The sequence below is a fragment of the Melanerpes formicivorus genome, unplaced genomic scaffold, assembly GCF_026170545.1.
Source record: "Melanerpes formicivorus ecotype bairdi unplaced genomic scaffold, bMelFor1.0.p_v2 SCAF_3, whole genome shotgun sequence".
Classification (NCBI taxonomy): domain Eukaryota; kingdom Metazoa; phylum Chordata; class Aves; order Piciformes; family Picidae; genus Melanerpes; species Melanerpes formicivorus.
The window spans coordinates 21,562,856-21,587,308 of record NW_027142355.1 but is presented as its reverse complement, the minus strand read 5'-3'; the positions used below and the strand labels follow the sequence as shown (position 1 = coordinate 21,587,308).

General features: G+C 37.1%; 1 long non-coding RNA gene across 1 annotated transcript in view; it reads left to right on the top strand.

Moving 5' to 3' along the window:
• The window catches only part of LOC137456978 (uncharacterized), a 39,446-nt gene extending 15,273 nt beyond the window's left edge, over positions 1 to 24,173 (top strand). The window contains exons 2-3 of the long non-coding RNA XR_010991183.1: positions 20,503 to 21,719; positions 22,994 to 24,173. This is a non-coding gene — a long non-coding RNA (uncharacterized lncRNA). The remainder of the gene's footprint in view (positions 1 to 20,502; positions 21,720 to 22,993) is intronic.
• The last annotated feature ends 280 nt before the right edge of the window (positions 24,174 to 24,453 follow it).

The following is a 24,453-nucleotide window of genomic DNA, read 5'->3' as shown; positions in this document are numbered from 1 at the left end:
ACTCTACCAAAGAGATTTCCAATGAAAACAGAGACAGGCAAAGAATGAGAGGTGAGAAAGGCAAGGAGACCAGGTGTATCTGCCCTGGGTTATAAATAATTCAATGAAACATCGGAGTCTTGGTCTAGTGTTGTATCAAATACTAGGCTATGCTGTACTTTTGTCTTACAAGTCAACTGTAAGCTCCTGTTTAAGAGTGTGACATACTCTCCATCACTTGTAATAGTCACAGACCTGATAGGCTGGCAGCTTTATTAATGAAGATAATACTATTCATTTTCAAAAAATAAGGATTGCTCCTACTTCATGGGGCTTACAGCATGAATAAGGATATTTTCTAAAGGCCTTTTATTAGTAACATGGAGAGTGTTATCCTATAACATCATTCCTCAAAAAAACCTACCTTTAAATAATACTAAAATAGTTGATTCCAACTAAGTATGGCATATTTTCCATTTGCTTAAACTATTCTTAGGAAAAGTTAATTTAGTAGAAGCTACTCTCTTGCTAAACAAAAACTCCTGGTGAATTTCCAGTGTTAGTGCACCTTCTGAATTCTGCTCCTAAATACAAATAGTGCCCAAAATCTAATATCTGCTACTATTGCATGCAGGGTAAAACTTTCTCCCTATAATAAAAAAAGCAACTGATGCAAAAAAAACCCCACCCAAAACAATAACAAACCATGCCCATTGCCTAGTAATATGCAGAAATGTACAGAATTTAACCAAAGGATGAAAGCTTCTTTTGTTTTTTATTTGTTTGTTTTATTTGCTTTCATTTAGACATATTTACTCAGGTGTTATGGATGAAGAGCATAGCATTTATTCTGACAGATTTTACTAAATTAAAATTAGATTTAGGAAGTCTTATTGCATGTAATATGTCTTTGGTATTTAGAGAACGTCATCCACTTAATAGTGTAAATAGTTGCTGGATGTGGGGTATATAGACTGCTTACTGAGGTGGAATAATCATGAACAGAAGTGGATGGGGAAAAATGAAGGACTGGGTTATTCCAATGTACATGCACCTGCTGTACATTGGCTAGAATAACTGCTAGTTTAAACACTGCATCTACTCCTTCAGACCAGGGCTTTCCTCCATGCTGTTGCTTAACAGACTGATTTTGATACCTCCAGTAGTGCCTCTAATCTCCTGCACTGGGCCTTTTGGATTAGTTGCAAAGGAGAAGGGTCAGAAAGTTGGCAGAAAAGTACCAGACTAAGACATGCAGATTTAAACTTTTGTTTTGTTTTGTGGTTTTGGTTTGTTTTGGATTTGGTTTCATTTTGTGGTCACTCACTGTATCTTCTTTAGCAAACTCCCAGGCCTCTGTCTGGTCAGCATAAAGTGCCCACATTTGGTCAGGGGAGACCATTAGCTGCTTCTGAGGAACAGCAAATACTCAGTAAAACACATCGTAGGGGGTTTCTTAGAGCAGCCAGGAGAAAGTCCTGTTTACAATGCATACCATTTGAATATGTCTTTTAGATTCTCTTTGTTTTCATTTCCCATTTGTAAAATTCCACTTTCTAAATGCCCTGGTCGGATAAACACAATGGATCTTAATATTAGATTATACGATTAATATATCTGCATTCATATTTGTGCTATGCCAATAGAAGAAATATGTGCTTCAGCACTTGATGAATGCAGACACGAAACAAACCCACTCCTCAAGGGTCAGCAGCAGAAAGGTGTTAGAAGCTTGAGAGAATTTTATCTGAGCAAAGGCAATAGGATCAAGCTCTGAGACAGAACAGCTTTTAAGTGAGCACAGACAATCCTGCAATTAATGGAGACATATCTACTCAGTATTACAGTACAGCCGACCTGCATCCTTGGCTTATTAATTTCTCCCACTAGTACAAGTAGGTTGACGTCTTCTAAATTAAAAACAGTTCCGCCTTAGGAAGAATTGCTGAAGAATTTGTACATTAGAAGTCTCAGGAGATGCAACTCTTGCATGCCGCCTTCACTGGGGAAGAGTACAAGCTCATCCTTCAGGAAGTGTCATCTGCCAGTTATGACAGCTACATATTTGTATTCATTTATGAAATCACCATTTACAACTGTGGCTATTTAACACAACAATTCCCTGGAAAATCTTTGGACTCTCTGTTTGCATAATAAGAAAAAGCTTTCAAGAATAGCTCTTCTCCTTTCTCCTTTCCTGCTGTTACTGGTTTGTACCCAACTAATTTTACACAAGAATAATTTAGAACAGCATTTGGCAGCATTATTCTGGCCCCTGTGCATGTAGGAAATGTGAATCTCTTGCAATCTTGCTACAGGGGACAACATTTCTAACAGGCTGTGCTCAGGAGAGTTGATTTTGTTATTCTGTAGAGTGAAAGTGTAGTCTGTCACCTGGGCAGATATGACTCTTAACTGGAGCAGGGCTTTGCTACTGAAGCTCTGTTTCTTATTCAACTACAGATGTCCTGAGTGACCCTAAATAAATCACTTAATCTATCTGATCCTTCATCTTTGTATAAAATCAAAATACAGCTAAGATTTCTTCTTCTCACAGGCTCTCTGTGGGAAAGCAAGATGTCCATAATGATGAGATGTTTAGATAGCTCATTGTCCACTCTCCTGTGTGTATGACTTATAATATGCAATGCTTTCTCAAAGAGAACCATAGCATAGATGAGTCCACCTAGGCTGTTATCTCTACCTCTTTTGGGTGCATTTCCTTTGACCGCAGAGGTGGTTGTGGCTATCTGACATTGGCTCATTAACTTCTTTAGATAAAGCGATTGAGGATGGAAGAAAAGCCTGTATAGCCTTCCCAAGGCAAAATCAAGACAACTACATATAAAAATTATATGTTATGGAGAAGCAAAAATTAAAACTATACCTTATTAATTTTACACTATTTATGTTTATTTCAGCAACTATATATATATATATATATATATATATATATAACTAAGAAGGAAAAAGATAATAATCTAGACTCATAGAAATACCTTCTTTGGATCAAGTTTCGATATTAGAGTACATATATACTCTATGTATATATATATATATATATACACTCTATGTACTCTAGGAAAGCAAACGGAAGAGACATGTTCATGGCTGTGCCTCAGACAAGGTGAAGCAACCTGCTGCTGAATGCATGCGTAACAATGGGAGACTTCTTTTAGCTGGAAGTCAAAAGCCATTCCTCATGGCTTCTGCATTTTATTCTTCCCCGTAGTTAATGAGACAGACCAGAGCTGTAACTTGTGATTGTTATCTGCTGATTAGCCTGAAACTGAACACCATGAGTAGGTGAATTTGCATTTGTAACAGTGACATAAAGTGAGATAGCTGAATAAGCATGAACGTAAAAACCAAACCCAACCAAACAAAAAAGCCCGCTGACAAGATAAGAGTTTCCTTTAACAATCCATATGAAATGAACTTCAGCAAAAAGCTTTAATCCATCCTGAACCCTGTCTGTTACATGCAAGGCCTGCAGGAGTTCTGCATACTGCTGAAACCATCCCGATAACTTGGCAGTATCCCAGCAAAATGGATTGTGCTCATCACTAGCCATTGAATTTTATTCTATGTTTGAATTTCTTGGCTTTGCTGTACTACAAATGTTCAGTAAGTCTGTTTTTCATGATTCTCAGTTATCATTAAAAATATCTTTTGAAGAGAGGAGGCTCTGACCAGATAGGAATCATAGACTTCATGGAGTCATTTTTCTTCACAGAGTAGTAGAAGCAGCACTGTCACAACAGCAAAATTGTATTCTATCCAGGGAGTAAATATATTGATTCCTTACTTAGCAGAAATACTGAACAACGCACATTACACCTATTCTCTGTAGCTTTCACTGACTTCCAATTTGGTTTTGGATGTTGGATTTAATGTATAAAGCCATGAGTTTTGTGCCTGTGATTTTTTTTTCTTCTTTGCTACTTCCTATGTCCTGCCACCAGAGATCAGTTGTGATCCATTTGCTACCAATTGCCTTGATCATTGCAAGCTTCTGCTATACAAAGTACTTCTGCTCTCTCAATAATTTTTAGCCCATTTAATGCCTGGTACAGAAACTATTTAAAAGATTACCTGAGGAATTAATACAGGCTGAGTTGAGATCATCTGTAAGAGTTAATTATTTGCTATTTTTTAGTTTGATGTGCAATCATTCTCGTCATCTCTCTACTTATGGACAGAGGTTTGTACTGTGGCAGATTTTTGTTTTGTTTTGTAATACAAATGATGGTGCTTTAGGTCTGCATCTTGAACTCATTTTAGCAGTAATCACTGCTACTGTTAGATGCATGGTTTTTCAATTGCTGTGATGAAAGAATTGAAGTTCTCAACCTAAACCCAGCATCTATCTGTTTGGTGATCTGAGCAAGGAGTTTCCAGATCTGAGTTCAAATGAAAACATTTAAATAGCCTGTACACCAAGGTATTGCCCCGTCACTTAGAGGAAATTTGCAGCTCTTTTGCTATTATTGTTTGTGTTCTATGGGGAAATGTAGAGTTTCAGATGTTTCATGCTTTAGCTGCACCTGTCCTCAATACAGAAATTCATCAATGAGGTTATGAGGATCAGCAAACAAATATTTGACTAAGCAACATATGTTTCATTAGTTTTGTTCTGCCTTTAAGAACTCCTCTCACCCTAACCACAATTTCCCTCATAAAACTATATGACTATGATACAGGATTGTCAAGACCTGGCTCCCTAGGATGTGACTCCCTAGGATTTAACATACATAGATAGAGAAATGCTACTTGACTACAAGATGTGGTACAGGATTTTTAATAACATAACGTAGATGCTGGATAATACCTGCAGAGTATCCACCTAGGTCTACTCATTTGTCTATTTCTGACCAAGTCACGCCCACAATACATGCACAGACTTCAGCCTGTTAGCTTTGAAATAGCTTGAATTCCACATTTTAGATGCTTTATTTGCCTAATGTATAGCTTGTTCCTAGATGCACCAAGTTTCTGTGTCCATGGCTTCTCCATAAGTTACAATAAATCCTGTATGTATGTGCCCACATAGTCTTTACCTACTCAGAGCAGCTGCTGTGTGAGCCTACCTTCAGCTCACAAAATTGCTGGAAATTATTAAACAGTGTGTTTGCATTAGGAGACACTGCATGGCCAAAGAAGAGTCTTTTTTAATTGATTTCTCATAATGATAACTCATTTGGTTAAAAAGCAGTCACTCCAAACTAAAAATGTGGCCAGTTGCTATGGTGTGCTGCTAGGTTGGGAGAAATGCTGCTCAGCTCGGAGAAGGTTCCAGGGAGGTCTTATTGTTGCCTTTCAGTACTTAAAGAGGGCCTGTCAGATATTTCTTTTAGTATCTGTTATGACAGGACAAAGGGTGATGGTTTTAAATCAAAATAATGTAGATTTAGGCTAAATATAAGGAAGATTTCAATATTTTTTTAACCACACAGTGAGGGTAGTGAAACACAGGAACAGGTTGCCCAGAGAGGTGACATATGCCCCATCCCTGGAAACAATTCAGGTCAAGTTGAACAGGGCTCTGAGCAATCCAGTCTAGTTAAAGATGTCCCTGGTCACTGCAGGACCATTGGACTAGATGACCTTTAAAGGAAACTTCCAACCCAAACCTTTTTATGATTCTAAACATAGGAGTTTCAGCCTCCCTAGGCACAAAAATCTTGGACTGGAAGTGGCTTCATCCTATAGCAGGTGATTTTAATCCTCCACATTTTCTGAAATTCCTTACCTAGCTACTTCACTGATGTCACTGACTGCAAATGTTTGTGTCACATTAAAAAACAAAACAAAAAAAAAATTAACCAACCAACTAATATCATTTACTACTGAGCTAAATACCTCAAGAAGTTTGTATTTTTGTCTTGAAGAGAGAGATAACCTTTGTCTTGGTCTTATATGATAACAGTGCTTGTCCTCCAGGCCACCATAACTAATAACTTCTGAGTCCATAAGCATATTTCAGTCCAGTTTGACAACCACTGTATTTTACACCAGTAATTGGTTTCACATGGAAGACCTACCCATACATTAGCCCAGGGCACAACTTCAGGATGTTTGGCTACATTAACCTTACAGCTCACACATCAGCTCATGGGGTGGAGGGGGATGTGGACTGGTGAGAAGGGATTAAATATTTTGTATTTCAAGAACTCTTCAAAATGATGCATAAAGTAAATCCCCTGCACTGCAGAGTTTCCTGGGAAATAACTGTCCCAGTCATTATCACGGCTTATCTCTCACAGAGTGTCCTTCTAGTGCTGCCCAATCAGAGCACTGAGCTGCTACCTTATCGCAGCCCTGAGCCCCCTCCTCTTCACTCTGTAAGAGCAGATAAATGGGAAGTAGGTGTGTTATATCCAGCACTGAGTGAGTGCTCCCCAAATCTACTTCTTCAGCTTTTCCTTTTATCTTGTCTTTAACACAAAGCAGCCACCGCTTGATAACAAGCAGATTAAAAACACTATCAGATTAACATTTTTATGTAATAAATGGTCAAGAACCTCACATTAAAAGAGTATCTTTCCTGGTATTAAGTATCCTTCACTCACCCGGGAAGCCTTTATCAGCTTGAACCTGCTCTGCTTCTTGCATAATAAATCTCCAAACTCTGATTTCATCGTAAGGAAATTCTTCATGAGGACAGCAGGGAGCTAAATGGATGACTGTATTTGAAAGGAAAATCAAGCAAAAAGATTAAAGTGCTGGTCTTCTTTAGTTTAAAACTAACTCTTCATGATAAATCTTTTAGCTGAGGGATTGCTTAGTTTGGATGTTCCATATAGTGACACAGCTTTTTGCTTTCTCCAGGGCAGTTCAAACTTAACTCAAATCAAGCTTACTCCACATACACTATTTTTAATGAAAAGTTGCTCTTTCTTTATTCAAAAACATAGCTTGGATGCACTCATCCTTTCCAAAATGCTAAAATTTCTATTAGCACTTTTGTTCTGCATACTCGTGTTGTTTACTATATCTTCTACTGCTTCTGACTTTTGTTTAATAACAAAGTACTTTTCAGGCCAAACACTGGACTTCTAAAAAAGTGGAAAATCTGAAAAAAAAAAACTTTGACAAACACATCTATGGTAAATGTTTCACAGAAAATCCTCCAGAAAATGAGCAACGGTCATTCTGAACCCTGTGAAATGGAAACACACGTGCAATTTAGCTTGGACAGCAGTAGTCTTACCATAAAACGTACTAAGAACATAAACCCTGAAAAATCGTCATAGTAGTTGCCACTAACTTGCATTATTTTGGCTGTAAGCGGAACAAGATTAAAGGTGAAAAGAAACATTACAAAAAGACTCCTTTTATCTCTAAGATCAGCCCTAAAGAGTGAGGGCAAGGACTGATGTTCAAGGACTGACATTTGCCCTGCATCTGCTGGACCTCTCATAGATAAATAAAGGCTTGGAAGCTCTGACATCTTTAGATGAGTGCTAAGGCCATTCAATGAAAAGCAAAAACATATATCTTTCTGGTAAAATATCTTTCTTGTCAACTGAATAAATGCAAAATTGTCTTGCACAGAAACACTGCTCTTTTGAGTAGTATTTACATGTCAAAAATGATGATTTAATGAGGATTTCAATGACATTTGTCCCAGAAACAGTTTCATACTCATTCAATGCCCTGTTGCTCTTCAAGATCTTCTTTGAAGACAGTCCTCAGTCTACCTTATCTATACTTTAAAATGCTGGCTGGCTCAGCCACAATTTGCTTGACAAGCATTGTTTGATAGATTTGATATTCTGTTCTCAGTTTATTTTAAAAATGCATATAGATCCTAAAGAAATGTGATTACTTTTTTCCCAGTATGCTGGACAGCCTCTATCCTTTATTACAAAGCTCTAAAATACACAGAGTCAATCATTAATAACTTTCCTAATAAACGTTTCTAAAACTGTATTCAAATTCAAGTACATTGCCATTTAATAAAGCCTTTTCTTCAAACTCACATGCTCGTAGCCACCTTTGTGAGAAGAATAAATCTTTGCTTGTGAAGGTTTTTGGTTTTGGTTAAAAACTACTCCCTGGAGGAACCAGCATTTTAGTTTCACCCCAGATATAATTTGGGATGGTGCCCTAACCTCTTCAGTAAAAAATAACTAGAATTTTGTTATTTATTTTTGAAGAGGCCACCCTTCAGATACAGATAGAAATTAGTAAACTGTCCAAATACACATCAATATAAAACACATAGAAATTGAACAAAAACTTTTTGTGTCTTCAGTAATACATACACTGCTTTCAGCTACTGACAAGTAAATCCCACAGCAATGTTCCTAGGGTTGAATTTTGCAGCCCATATTCACACTAGTTAAAACATACCTGGAGTTAACATGCATCTTTCATAACTATTTAAATGTTGCCCTTGTTTTCAGTGGAATATAGTCTGGAGGAGGAGGAGGAAATTATCAAGTAATAGTTGACAGCATTTGCTAGAAACTATTTTTTAGTAAAGCAATGGCGTCAGACCCACTTGACAGTATTCCAACCTCTAGTATTTCAGAAGAAAATGGTAAGGAGACAAGCTTTTGTTTGCAGAGCACCTTTCATCTAACCAGATCCTAAAGTATTGTGCAAAAGTAAGTGATTGTATGAACAATGCAATGATTCACTGCAGCCAACAAACAAAAGTTCAGCCACAGCTGAGGCTGAACAAAGCGGCTGCATACAGAAAATCCAAACAAAAGGGTATGAGGCAATAATGATTCTACAGAGGAAGCTCTTTTATTTTTAGTGTGAAAGGATATTGGGAAAGGAATAGAAAGGTTAGGCATGGAGGTTCCAGCAAGTAGGAGTGTAAGACCAGGGAAAGCAATGACTGGGCAGAAAGACAAACAATAGAAGTCCTCTCAACACGCGACGCCAATTTCTAATAAATTCAAGCATCACAGAGAGTTTTAGCCACATGACTTCTATTGACTGTAATAGAAGTCATGCAGCTAAAATACCTTCTTTGATTGGAAAGTTGCTTATTAAACAGTGCATATAAAAAAAAAAAAAAACCCAAACCAAACCAAACCAAAAACAACATTCAAGACAGACAAGCTATTCTGAAAGACCTGGCTTGGAAATACTGGGTTATACCAGCAGAGAATTTGGCCTGATAGTTTCAGTATTGTGCTGGACATCTTTTTTCCACTTGATGTTGTACATGTGTCTTCTCTAGTATTAGTTACTGGATAAAGAAGAATGTGAGATCAGTTGGCACTTTGGTTGACTGCCAAATAGAACTTAATAGAGTTAATAGACACTGATCCTGATTTAGAATTTTTCAGCATTTCCTCCATAAATAACTGTGGTCACCGTATACTTAAATGCTTGTTTTAAGAAGGAAAAGTGTATATGAAAGTGTATTGCAGACAGCTGAGTGCACCCAGGCTTATGCTGTTGCACACATACTGCATTTCTGAAATCTGTTTAAGATATTGTTATGCAAAGAGATGTTCTATATTTTTCAGCTGTGGTAAGAGCAGCTATCATTGACCAATAGGTATTTCCCCCATAAAGAAGATACTCTGAAAACAAATTTGCAGTTTTGGTTTTGTTTTTGTTTTCTTAATCTCCATTTTCATTCTCACCCCTCTTACCAAGTCAGATGAGAGGAAAAGGGAGAGGTTTGAGCACAGGAGCAGTAAGGTATTTTCAGCTGGTATGCAAGATGGCAAGAAGCATAAACAATTAGAGGGTTAACAACTCTTTAAAGATGTAATAAAGAATATAGATATTTCCATCAGGCTTTCCTCAAAGTGACAGGCTTGGAAGAGCATTATGAGGAAAATTAATTAAGTTTATGCTTGAACATATGACTGCAATATATGAAGCAAAGTTTCTTCTTCATAAACTGGGAAGAGAAAAATACTCAGACTTGGATATATTTTTTTTCATGGTCTAGACTCTCTCTTTTGGAGGAAGAAAAACTCCAAGGTTTAGTACATGGTTTCATTTCACCAGCAAGAAACTCTTCACAGATACAGTAGCCCAATGTAGCTTCAGCTGTTTAACATGCAGAACTCTTACCTGAATTACTGCCTAATTATTTTCTTGAGCATGGTATTATACATCAGGTGCAAAACTATGATTGCAAAAAGCAACTGCAATACTGAGTAGTCCCATACTAATATGCCTGCATCATGGTATCCAGAGCAGTTTTTTACAGTATGGACCTTCTGTATAAACACAAATCAGGCACCATAGAGAAGTACTGAATTCTAGCACCCCTAGCTCAAACGAGCTGTCAAATCTGTCCTTTACTTAACTTGCATGCTTCCTGAAACAGAACAAGTTTCTGTATTTAAATAAGAAGGGTTTAAGTTCTTCTCTATTTAAATGTATTCACCTACTTACCTTCATGGAAATAACAGGTAAAAGTCCAGGCAAATTTTGCACCTTAGAAGGTTCAGCTCATAAATCAACTTCCAGTCGCAAGGAGTTAGGAAAAAAATAAAGTGTTTCAGGAAGGGGTAGCTATCTCCATCAAGTATCACTTGCTTGACTGTTTTTATGAAACTCCTAGGATTAGACTGTGTGAGGATATGTCATGAAAAAGAAAATGGTAGGACAATTCCTATGATTTCTTTCCTTGGTCATACCGTAATCCCAAATAAAGAAGCAAAGGACACAAGAATAAAATTATATATATGTGTGTGTGTATATATATATATATATACAAGAGAGTATGTAATACAGTCCCATTTTAATAGACAATGTTGATATTCAAAATATGAGACATTGAACTTCAAAAGGAGTCCATATGAAGTACATAGATTATCAAATCCAAGAAATGGATGATGCATGCAGCAACCAAGATATACTGACATTTCCACCAGGACAAGCAGTATAGAATGAAGAAAGTCTGTGAGATAACAGTGAATCCTGAAAAAAATGTCTTCACTCACTCATGGCACATCCATATCTATTTCCATGAGGTTTTTGTTAGCACATTGGTTCCTGTTAATGTTAATCTGGGAAATATCTTCCCCCTTCTCTCCAGGATTTTAGATGACTAACTTTCTCTCCTACAGTAGAGCACTGGCTTCTCAATATGGAAATGCTAAGCATGACGAGTACCTCCTTTCAAATACCACCACAAATCTTGCCAAGATCTTTCAAACAACCTTTTATCTTGATGTTTGGCCAGCTTGGGGATAGAATAATGACCTGTGGCAACTATGTTCAGACGTCAGCTATTCTAACCACACACTCTCATGAAGATAAGAATTTGGAGTCCAGTACAGGAATAAAGTTTTGAGCTCCTTTTCTCTGATATATAACCTTGTAAAGCAAAGCAGGAGCTCCACTATGTTAATGTTGCTCACTCCTTTGTGAGATAGCTAATGTAACAGAGAGAGAGGAGGCGGCACGATGGAGAAGATGTGATCAGAGGATTTTCTCTGAATTTTCTATACTGAGTTTTCCTGGGATGGTTGCCATAGTTCAGCTTCATGCAATGCAACTTGTCAAGAATGGTGAAAATCTAAAAATCCTACTACATTTGGCCATTAAATGCAGGCTGATAGGAAGTCCCTCAGTTAGGTGAGTGAATATGTTGTGGATGTACTTATTTTTCAATTCACAGCTGTGATGAGAATCCTGAAATGTTTTGCTTCCTCATTTAAGATGGTCTTCCCAAGAGATTTCAAGGCCTTCAACACAAAGATAACTGTGTGCTTTAAATAAATAAATAAATAAATAAATAAAAAACCCCACAAAAACAAACCTGGGAGAGAAGCAAATATCGTAATGTGGCATCCCCTTGCCAGTCAAATGCAGCAGAAAGTTCTGCTGCTCTCAGATATCTTTCTTTGTGCCTGTCAAAATATAACCCCTAAAATAACATATATATATATTAAAAATAAATTTTAAGAAAGGAAGAAAGAAATCAAGCCATGTAAATTAAATGCTGATACCCCAGGGACAATAGACAAAATATGTCTGAAGTCCAGAAATATGTTAATTGCAAATCAAAGAAGAAAGAACAATCCGGTGAAGCAGTAATCCTCTGTTAGTTTCAGCTGACACCTGCAGTTAGCTTCCCTGTTTTTTTTCCACCTTAATGAACATATGGAGACTGCTTTATAAAGGGAGCAACATGTCATCCTCTCTGTGAGTAGTTCTGCACAGTTGCTGAAATGAAACAGAATAAGTGGCTGTATAAACACCTTTCATTAATCACCTAAATACTTCTATGACACTTAAGCTAGCAGTTTGATTATTAAAAGCCTGTGTTCCTGGGTTTCATGTTCATGCAAATGTTATGCTATTCCAATAAAATATTAGGAAAATAATGTATGAAAAATAAATTAATCAGTCACCAGTGGCTGGCTCATTTTTCCTTTTTTCTTTGCATTTTTTTTTCTTTCTTTATTTTAAAGATTGATATCTTTTAAAACTAAAGAGAAAAATCTCTACATATATACCTAAAATCAAACAATGTAATAGAAATAGAGGTGTCTAAGTCTTCTATACACGACGGTGTGGACAGTCTAAGGGATTCTGAAGCTGATACAGCCCAGAGCTGCAGGCTTTGAAGCTCACCTTCATGTTGTCAGGACTTCCAAAAAAACTGAAAGTTACTACATGACATGGATAAAGGAACAGGAAAACTTAAGGGCTTTCCAGGGCAGGATGTGACAAGTTTCTGAGTTGTGTGTTGTCCAGCTGAGATAAACTCTCTGAATCTGATTCATTCTTGACTACCTTCCTTCTTCATATCCTCTATCCCACTCAATTCTTAAGGTGTTTGGGAGGCATTTCTCAGTTGCCAGCCTTCTGTCATTTCCTGGGAAATGCAGAACTTTTTAAAACCTTGAGTTGCTCTAGATTGCCGTCTTCCCAATCGTGCCGAAGATGAGGGTGCTGAAAGCCCTAACACCTTTGCTTTGAAGGCAGGTGATGCAGTAATGCATCCCAGAGACACAGAAAGTCTGGGTTTCTGTGAGATAATCTGGCACAAGGCCAAGCTCATTTCTGACAGAAACCTGTGTTAGTATAATTTCAAGAAAGAAAAGGAGAAAAAGAAGATATTTTCACAGAGTACCATATTTAAGAACTGGCATTTTTCCACAGAACTCTGCTTTGCCAGAAAATTCACTGCTGTAGCAAACTGTTTGAAAAAAATTAGAAGACCAAAATGTCAGAACACAATTAATAGTCTAGCAGTCAAAAGAGAAATCTCACTTTAATGATATAACAAAAACCAAACAGAAAAAGAAATCATAGAAGCATGCATATTCCTTGTTTATATTACATTCTCTCCATTGAGATTGTGAGATCTATTAAACACCTTACAGAATATGCCTGAAAAAATAATTTCAGTTTTTCTTATTACAATTGTGTCTATTTTTGTACCTGAGGAAAAGTCCAGACTGGATAAGTTCAGAGTACTTACTATCGCTGCTTTCATCTCCTTCTTGTTTTTGCTGCACCTCTGGCTTTTACTCACTTTTCATGTGTTTAAAACAGCAAAAATATCACAGTCTGCTGTTAAGGGAGTTGATGGCTATAGTTCAAAACTAGATTACTCCCTCTTGAGGTTTCTCTAAGGGAAATAGAGTCTTCAGTGTAGTAGTATTAGGAAAAGGAAATACCTGATTTCAGCAAAGCTGTGTAGTTAGCAAGGAATTGTACCTTTCCCTGGTGAGAAAATGTCAAAAGACAAAATGCCTGTTCTAGATTAGTACCTTGAAGCAGTTTTGATGCAACATGCCACTGTAAGAGTTATTCTTGTGCAACAGTATGGGGTCTGCCTTTGAGGCTAAGGTGGATTGTATCCATGGGTCTGACTGCTGGTAGGTGAATCTGTACCTGCCATCTGTAAGCAAACAGGGGCTATCACTTATGCTTGGACAAGACCTCTGACATTTGCCTATGCAAAAGACTAATGCACATAGTGTTTCAGCGACAATCTATACTCTCTTCTTCCTTGCTCAAGTTCAGGTTTGTGGGTTTTTGTTGTTGGGTTTTTTTTAAATTATGTATTTGATATTGTATCCAAATGAGTCCATCATTAGAGAATGCAGCTTCACAGCGCATCCTCTGGATTACTAGACACACTGGAGACTTTCTCACTTACTTAGCACACTGGCATACCCATTCTTCTGCAGCATCCTGGAGATGACAACCTGTCAAGCTTCACAAATGGCAGCATTTAAATATCATTGATCCAATAGACAGACTTTGAAGGCAAGGCAGAGCAAGTATGTGTTACTGGTCTTCCTCAGTGCCAGTGGGATCCACAGAAGATAAAGAGTTTTTCCTTACTCCTAGCTAGAGCTTTTACTTTTCAGTTCAAGATATAGTTGTATTTTTCTGCTCTGCTGGTTTAAGAATTCTTGGGCACCTAAATTGTCATACAAGGACCTTTCCTTTACCCCTGTTTTGAGAGCCCAAGCAGTCAAGCAACCTGACTTTCAGTCAAGTGTTTGGCACTCAACCAGTGAAACCTCAGGTGTTTCAATAGCAAACCTCAGGTGTTTCAATAGCAAACCTCAGGTGTTTCAATAGCAAACCTCACGGGCTTTTTTGAGGCTATTCACCTAAATGTAAAGAAGATTACACACAGAATCTAAGCTTTGAATGAGGCACATATCATTCAAACGCAAGAGTGAGGATACAAGACTATCCTGCCTTATCTTAGGAACTGAAAGGAATTTTGGCCACAGTTGAAAAGTTCAAGGCTTTGTCTAAGGCCAAGTAAGTGATTTACTTCCTTGTGACTTGTATCAATATCCATATTCTCACAAACAAGATCAACACATATACATTTGAGATATTTATCTAAACTCAGTGCTGTAACACATTGCTTTCTATCCACTTCTATAATTTCTCTTTAACTCACAAATAAATAAGGAAATGAATAAAAAAATACTCAGAGACAGTTGCAAGTCATTTTATAAAATCAAAGATAGTCAGTATTGATTTATGCCACCTAGACTGTTTGCAATACAATAAGAAAAAATGGTTATGACATTCAGCAGATGCTGCTTAGCTCCCTTTCTTTGTTAATACAATTAACTCCCACATAATCTCTGGTAACACTGCCATTAACCCTTTCCAAACAAGAAGAAGAAAATAAGCTTCTTTTGCCCATCCTCTATTGCTAGCAAAACCCTGAGATATCCTGGCACCCATTTAAAATCAACCCTAGAGCCATTCATTCCTAATGATTCAAAACTGACAGATTTATTCATATATTTCACCACACATGCTTTGCCCCGGAGGGCCTTGGAACATTTTCTTCCTAGATCCTCAGGGAATTTATGCAAATGCTATGTTCTCTACTTAAGAGAGTTTCACTAGTGGAATAGCAAGGATGGTGTAGCTCAGCACCGAGGAACTGAAATGCAGGGTAAGATTGCACTACACCTGCCAACATTAAAACTGAATCTTGCCAGTATAAGGAGCACCCACTCTTATGACAGCAAGTTTGCATTAGAGAGTTTTTGGGGTTAGGTTATGTCATTCCCCTTCAGACTCACTGCTGAAGGCCCTTTTGTTAACACCAGAACTAGGCACACTGAAAAAGAGTTTGGTTTTGTTTTTTTTTTCTAAAAGCCTAAATAGGTCATGTTGATGTCTTCCAGCTGTTCTGTTCCAAAATTACTTCATTAAAAGCAGAATTTTGTGAAGGATTAAAGAAAATCAACTTGTGTCTGATGATCTTCATAGTAGATTTGGTCTCTATCTCTGTACTGAATACTCTGATTCTTTTTTTCTTCCTAAAAGCAACTCCCTTACTTTTTCTTTGGATGTTCCTCTAAAGACAATGGCTTGAGAAGCTATTCCTAAAAAAAATTATGATTGGAAATTGTAACTTAAGAATGTGCAAGGTATCCAGAATGATGGAAATCCAAGAAGGACAAGAATGTACAAGGTATCCAGAATGATGAAGATCCCAGAGGGGAAGGATTAAAAATTTCTAATGAATCTAGCGATTTAATTTTGGAAAGAACTCTTCTAAAATAACCCCTAGACATCAAGATAGAATGAGGTAAACTAATTGGCAGTAATCTAGAGACAAATTTGGAAAAAAAAATTACAATTAGAAATACATCTGCAAAATATAGTAGTTGGGAAGTAGTGAGGAAGAAAGGAAAGACTGTGTATAGAAAAATAGGGGCTGTGGAAGCCATGGCAGAAAAGACAATGTAAAAGAATTCTGAGATACTTAGAGGCAGCTCTTATGAATATATGAAGCCAGCCCTCACATGAGGAAATGCAACACTTAAAGTTGCTTGAGAATGATTATGTTGAGCAGAGGAAGGTCTGACCATATCAGCAGGACAAGGGCTCCGATTGTATAATGTCACTTTACTTCTCACCTCCAGATCATCACAAATCAGCAAAGTTCTCTCATCGAAGAGTAAAGGTTGAACAAGGGGGTAAACATGATGCTGTTCTTCATGCAGATGATGTACTGCTTTTTTTGAACAAAACTCATGTTACTTCTTAGAAAGAAGTAGTGGATTAGGTTTACTTGCCTGATACAAAATTAGATATGGTAAGCCGGAGGTGCTAGACACCTATTTTCCAAAGTCTTTAGTATTCTTTCTAAATATAACTGATTTAAACATGTTTGTGTTAACTTTGAAGAAAACCGAGATGACAAATTAAAAGTTAATTATATATCTAAATAACTAACATAAGTTCTTCAAAATGGGAAGAAATGGGAATCTCTTGGAAAATCAAAATGGCTTTCACTAAATTCAATTCCTGAGATAGACCACCTACACATATTTGAGGTGGTAATTTATGGATTTGGTTAATTGTTTTACTGAATGTAAGTGTTATATGAGTTTCTAAAAGGGTATGTCTCAAAGCTGCCAACCTATTGATATGCTGTCAGCCCATTCCAGTGTGTTATTAACTGGCAAGAGTGAAGCCTTACTCAATGACATTGATTTCATGTAGAACTAGAATAGTGGAAGAAATAGATTCTCAGGTGGATCTCTTTCCTCAAGGTACCTTGAAATCCCCAGCTGAACGTGGAAAGATTTATCTTCTTGCCTCTCTCCTCAACCAGCTTTAAAAAATAAGAAATTTGTGACTTCTGCCTATGAGACATGCTGTTTCTGTCCATATAGGTACTAGTTTTCAGCTAGCACAGCTTTTTTCAGAGAAGGATCTGAAATCTTGATTACAAATATGAGGTTACCATGATATAATAAAAATCATTCTTCCAAACTATTCACAAATTAGAAATTTTGTAATAAATATTATTAATCAAACAAATTCTTATTGGTCTTATTATCTCTTCTAAAGAACTCACAAAGATAGATTCCTGAAATAAATGCTATTTTAAAGAAAAAGGTGATATAAGGTAAGTGAGCAGATGACAATTTGGAAAAGGCTGAAGAAGCGGCTGTGGAGCATACATTTATATGGATTTTTTTTCCTATAAAATGTTCCACAAATGGCTCCTGACTTCAGCTGACATCTGTTCCTGTCATAGTAGTGCTATGTTAGACTAGATAGGTTGTAAAAAATGAACTCCACATAAAGCTTTTAGATTCATCTAATCCTTGAATAGTTCACCCATTAAACAGTCTTTAAAAGGTGGCTCACTTTGTGCAGACTCAGTGAGGTTAATATTTATTGTTCTGAATCAAAATTCAATCAAATGTACCATGGCTTCTCTTTATTAATAAGGAAGAACCAAACGTAGTGGAGTAAAGTGGCCTGTCATCAAATCCCCTCTGCTTTGAAGGTTCAGTTTCTCACTTCCATGAAAATCTCACATGTCCACCAGATAAAGAAACAAGTCCTACCACAGCAAGGCACCTAATCAGACTTGTGTGCTTGATTATCTTTATGCTCATACGTTTATTTACCTATATTTCCCTCAGATTATCTAAGAGCCTATGATACTAAACAAAAATAACCATTAAACAAAATTTGCCAGTCTTGCTTGTTGGTTCTAATTCTTCCGTAACCGTAAGTGTATGAGAAAAATCAAAATATGCAAAATATTGGTATTAAATGGGTTTCTTTTTAAGACACACATGTTTGAATTTATTTTCATGCCATTTAATTGAACTGAAAAGTTTGAAATTATAAAGAAAAATACAAACCAAACCCAAGGATTTGTCTCCAAATGCTTTCCTGTTTGTCCAAAAATCTCTCTACAGTGTTGACACAATTCAAACTGAACAAACACCTTTCTTTGAGGTGTATAAAGCATGTATTATTAAATAGAAGGTATCTGGGATTTTATGCTCTAATTAATTTTAAAAATGGAGCTAATGTTTAAATTTGAGTTATAAAGTTTTATTGCATGGAAGTTAATCACATGCTAAAAAAGATTTATTTTTTTCACCACCACTCTGATTCAACAGAATTTATATTTTTGCTTTACCTTCACCACAAGAATTACCCCACTAAATGAATTAAAGCTTTCTTATGCTTAAATTTGCATGAATCTATGTGAATTTGCGGACCTAAAGAAAAAGAAGGATTGCTATAATAGTACCAGATACTTATGACTTTGTCTCTATGACAAGAATTTAAAACAGAGATTAAATTTTGGTAGAGTGTTTTGTTTTGGTTTGTTTTTGTTTTTTTTTTTTTTAATATACTGTTGTCTTGTTCTTTAATAATTCTTGTCCTTAGAACTTAGCTCAACTTTTTTCCTGTCACACTTACTCAGGGCAGATATCATCATAGCCAGGAAAGATAATTGAATGAAGAATTTATTTTTTATTGCCTATAATAAAAAGCAGTTCTTGCTACTTTCATAAATTACTCACAATTACAATTGTCTAGAGAATGCCTTATCACCCTGAGTAGAGCTGAAATAAGCTGGATGCACAATAGTACTTCTATGTCTGTGGTTTAAAACTTGTGTTCTCATTAACGACAATGTAAATTAGCACTATGGTAAATTTAGTTTGTATCATTTTGCTGGACAGATTCCAATAATGCTAGGGAAGAAGCTTAGACATGCAATTTTTTTTTTGAGTGGCATCACTCATTTTGGAGCATGTGCAATGAGTCTGAGAAGGTTCTTTAATTATTAAGGAAACAAAGTTTTGCAAGTTACACTTCATGACATATTTTGATTACGTCTTTGAGAGCACAAGTACTGGAAACTCAGGGTGTTAAGGCCCCAGATTCGTTGTGGCTCAGTTGGTAGCACATAAGACCCTTAATGGGAAGGTCGTGAGTTCAAACGTGCAGTGGGCAGTAGTGTTCTCCCTACTCTAGTCATGAGGTCTGTGGTGACAGGTTGGACTCGATGATCTTTGAGGTCTCTTCCAACCTTAGTGATACTGATAAGCAGCTTATAAGATTTATTAATTGCAGACATGGACATCTAGTTTTAACATTAAGACTGCTGATTAGGTTCTGCAGATATATATTGAATGACCTTTCCTAAATAATTGCCTTCACGTTTCACAGAAAAACAACAGTAGGTTTACACCTGTCACATCTGAATTCTTTTTATTTTCCATTTTTTGTTTATTGTGTAGTAAGGCTAATAGAGGGCTGCTTCTGCCTCTTTTTTTTTTTTTTTTTAAGTAGAACAGGTACCTCTGGGTCACTTTCATATACTTGATCTGATACAAGATAGAGAAGGAAAAGCTAGAATTAATCACAACCACTCTCACCTCTGTAAAGAAAAATGGATTGTTAAAAATCCCCTGGGCACTCCATCTTCATTAACTTTTATTGCAGAGTTTTGTGCCTTGTTTAAATGTGTCATTCTGATAAATCAAGGTATTGATCTTGCTTGAATATAAAGAAAGTGTCTTTCAAGAAGAACAAGAAAGAGTTTTAGGATGAGAGGTTGATGTTTCTTATTATGACCTGTTGAATGACTGAGAACAGCTGGCCTTCCCTTGTTACATAGTGTGAGCATAAATGAGGGTTAATTTTCTGAAAAGTGTTTTAATGCTAAATTAGATTTGCTAATTTTCTTCATGCTATACTTTACATTTTATGTGTTCTCACTCACTCATTTAAAATTTACTACCTTTAAGGCAAATATTTATGTTAGACAGTACCATGAAAATCTGGGTTCATGATTATTTCTTTTACCAGTCAACAAGTCCTATTAATTCACTAAAATCTGCCTAAGGATATAATCAACAATTTAAAGAAGAGTACATATGTTAAGCTTGTATACCAGATATCTATCCTAACCACACCATGCAACATAAATGGGCAGTTTATATAAGCATGTGCTGGGCTTCAGAAGTTATTCAACACTACAATTAAATTATCAAACTCTTTACTAATGTATGTGGTATTTCTAATGCTCTGTGCCTCAGGCATTCTTATGAATAAGAGCCTGTTATATCCTGTGTTTGCCAGTAAAAGCCTCAGTTTAAAGCACCCAAAATATTAAAAAAAAAGAAAACAAAAAACAACACAACCCAAACCAAACCTTCCTAAGTACTGTCTCAGGACATTCTACTTGAAATATCAGTGAAGAAATGCATACTTAGACCTACTTAATAAAATCTTGAAATGTCATTCTACACTCAACAGGGGAATTACACAGAATCAAACAGAATGGTGGGGGTTGGACAGGACCTCTGAAGATCATCTAGTCTAACCCCTCTGCTAAAGCAGGATCACCTAGAGTAAATCACCCAGGAACACATCCAAGCCGGGTTCTGAATGCCTTCAGAGACAGAAACTGCACAACCTCTCTGGGCAGCCTGTTCCAGTGCTCTGTCAGCCTCAAAGTGAAGAATTTATGAGTGTTAATATTAAAGGAAACAAAGTCAACTATAGCTATGGAAAGGAGACCACTAGTTCATTTAGTCCTGAGAACCTCAGAGGAGAGGAAGTTGCTCATTTACTGGAATCAACAGACTGTTGTGGACTCTGCAGCTTCTTCTAAGGTTTCACATGGCAACCTCCTGCTCTGCATCTCTGATGCATGGGACATCTGAGGAGGCAATTCGTTCTCATTCTTTGTGGGCACATGCCACCAGGCTGTTAAGTAATATAAATCATATATACACCATCACACACTTTTAGGCTTCAATTCGCACTGAAGGCCAAACTCCCCAGTTGCTCACTTCCCAGTTTTAGCCCACAGTGGCCTGGGTAGGCAAATTGGATGACATTCATCATAGAGAATGCTCAAGTTCTGTCTTTACTTGTGCTGTAGATCTCACAGTGTCATCATGATTTCTCATGGCCTCTTGGTCCCCCCATCCCAAGACTATCTGCTTGGAGCAGGACTCCAGAAAAGAACCATAACTTTGAAGAAACTCTCCACCCTGCTACAACATGTCACAGAGAAGGACTGAGACAGTCCCGTAGATGGAACCATGGTCTACATTTCTCTCTAAGAAGATCTATGGAAAACTTCTCTGGAAAACTAAACACTACTTTAAGAAGACAGGCTGAGGCAAGAGATGTACTTAGGTCAAAAATTAAAGGTGAAGAAAGATTTTTCCTTAGAGAAAGGACCAAGTCAATTAGGGATACGAGATGCATTTTTCCTTTTTGAGATGATTTTCACAAGACACTTGGATGACAGGACACCAGGGAATGCTTAAGCATTCACAGACACTTGTCAGCAGGGCACAGCTGTGTGTCCAACAGAAATCCCAGGGTCACCTTGTCAAGGGGTCCTCAACACACCTCAGACTCAGCCCACTTCCAGACTCAGACCTGTTGGCAAGACATGATCTTCCTAGATGTCTCCAGGCACAGCCAGACACCTTCCATAACCCAAGTACTAGCCTCTGGTGAGTACACTTCTGATGGAGGGGGCATATGAATGGGGGGCATATGGATCCTGCCAAGGGACCAGATGATGTGTATGTCACTCTTAGCACAACAACTGCAACAGCAGCATGCTAGAGTTCCCTTTTGTCTTAAAACTTTCCACCATGACTTCAGGAGCTCATGCCCTCTCCATCTTGCTCTAGATCTTTAATTACATAGACTCAGAAACTCCCTTTAATTGGACAGCAGAGGCACATAAACAGTAAGCAGCTGTGTCATGACCAGGTATGTTATACCCTGACTTTGCCAGCTGCACACACTCAGTGCATGCATTTGTAAAACGTCTGCAAATTTCTGACCTGAGTAGAAGACCTTAGCCTGAAGTGTCCTCCTGTGTCTCCCAACACCAAAAGAATGTCTGAGCTGGGCCGCCTGGTTCTGCCCACCAAAGCTCCTAAGAGATGGAAATCTGGGTTCCAAAAGTCCATGAAGTCAGTTAACTGTGAACTTAGATTATTACTCAGTGACACGGAGTAGTAGCAGCCTTTTCTCACCCTGTTTTCTTCCCACTCTATCTAGGCTTCATTCATGTACCTCATGCAGCACATCAAAATCCATCCCAGCTCCTGCTCCCAGGCCTATTAGCAAATGAGAGTAGGATGTTGGTCCCATTTCATATCACAATCCTCCATTTTTCCCATGTCTGTACTTATCTCCGTGGCAGGATCCAGATTAGTCTGGGACTATCTTGGTATAACTCCATGAATGGGGCAGCAATTTTACTGAAAAACAGAACAGTGAAATACTAACAGCACAACATTGCTGAGGGGTGAGTGGGATAGCTTCTTTCTCATGGATTCTTCATGAAATAGTATATTCATACCACAAAGATCAGCTTTCTCACTTTCTTCTCCATCCCCAATGCTATAATCAATAGACCACCAAAAATGCAAAAGATTCTTGGCCATTTCTACAAGAACCTCAGACATTTACTTGTAGTTTTCTGATGCCCTCCTCTTTGTATGCTCTCCAAGGTATAACATAATCAGATTTGGACTCCAGATGCAAAGTTACAAAATTTGACCTGTGGGTAGATTTCCCAGTAGTCCATGTCTGCATGTTCATGTGGTGTATTATCTACAGTCTTCCTGATCACGCTAAGGAATTACATAATTATTAATTTTTGTTTGGGTTGGTTGTGGGTTTTTTTTTGTTTGTTGTTGTCATTGATTGTCCATTTGGTTTGGTTGTTGTTTATTTATTTATTTTATATTTATTTTTATTTTTCTCACAGATACATATATAGACATTGGTCTAGAATGGTTCACCATGCAAGTTACAAATTCCACCTGTTCAAGTGGACCAAGAACAGATGATATGGAGAGAGAGAAATTGCAGGACAACTAGAGGACTGAAGTAAGAGTCTGCTTCCAGAAGGACTATTAGGATCTACCTTAAGTTAGCTGGCAAGAGACTGGATCTACCAGGTGTTGTTGATCTATGGTGGAAGGACCAAGAAAAAAAGCCAGAACACCTCCTTTCAAGTGCTGGTCAGTGCTGGAGCTGCTACTATTACCGGTTGTGGAAGGGGACAAAGCCCTGTGACCTTGTAGAAATTTTGTCCACCAAAGCTTTCTTTCATATTTTGGGCTATACCTTCAATTACTAGACTGGCTACTCTTCCAATGACTGATGGGTCCCCTACATTCAGGGAATGTATATTCTCTGAAACAGCCCACGTGACTGCTGCTATATTTTCCTTGATGATGTACGCTTCTGGAAGCACAATAGTTCCTCCTTCTTAATGTTCTCAAATTAGATTAACTGAACCACATTTACTGTTTATGAAAAAATAAATGCACTTCCGCTGTTGAACTTGTCTGCAGTGCCTTAACTCTCCATATTTTTCTGGGTTCTAGTGAATTTTCTTTCCATTTGGACCACTTTGTTGACTAGAAAGCAGATTAGAAGTTAACTTACTCTGGTTGATAAGATGAATTACAGTTGTTAGCAATCTATTTGAGGCATATATATGTATATCTTCACATACCTTTATATCTATTCCTTTATATCTATATTATATTATATTTTATATATTATATATAATTATATATAATAATATATAATAAAAATATTATATTATATTATATTATATTATATTATATTATATTATATTATATTATATTATATTATATTATATTATATTATATTATATTATATATTATATTCCTTTATATCTATTCTAGTCATGAGGTCTGTGTTGATAGGTTGGACTCGATGATCCTCGAGGACTCTTCCAACCTTAGTTGTACTGTGATACTGTGATATCCTAAGTATATTTTTTTATTTTTATGTCTTGAGGAAAGCAAAACTTAAGTAGTGAAAGTAGAAATGGTTTTCAAACTTTCAGATTCCTGTTGTCTCTAAGTGGTACTCTGTCTTCAACAGATAAACTTAGATCTTCTTTCTCTTTGCTTCTGCTTCGTTCTTTCATATTTTTCCTCCAACATGACTGATTTGTCCTTTGGGTATGCCACTGACTGCTAGTACTGCCTTCTCAGAGGGCTGCTCCCTCCGTCTAACAATTCTGGCTAATTCATCTGTGCACTTTCTCATTCAGAGATGACCTTTTATATGGCCAGTTTAACTGGTTGAGACCTGAAGTCTACAGTTTTCCAGATTTCATGTCATGTGGGATAGGCAGCTCTATACCACTCCACAGTTTTTCACTTGCAGCATGATGGCACTATCTTG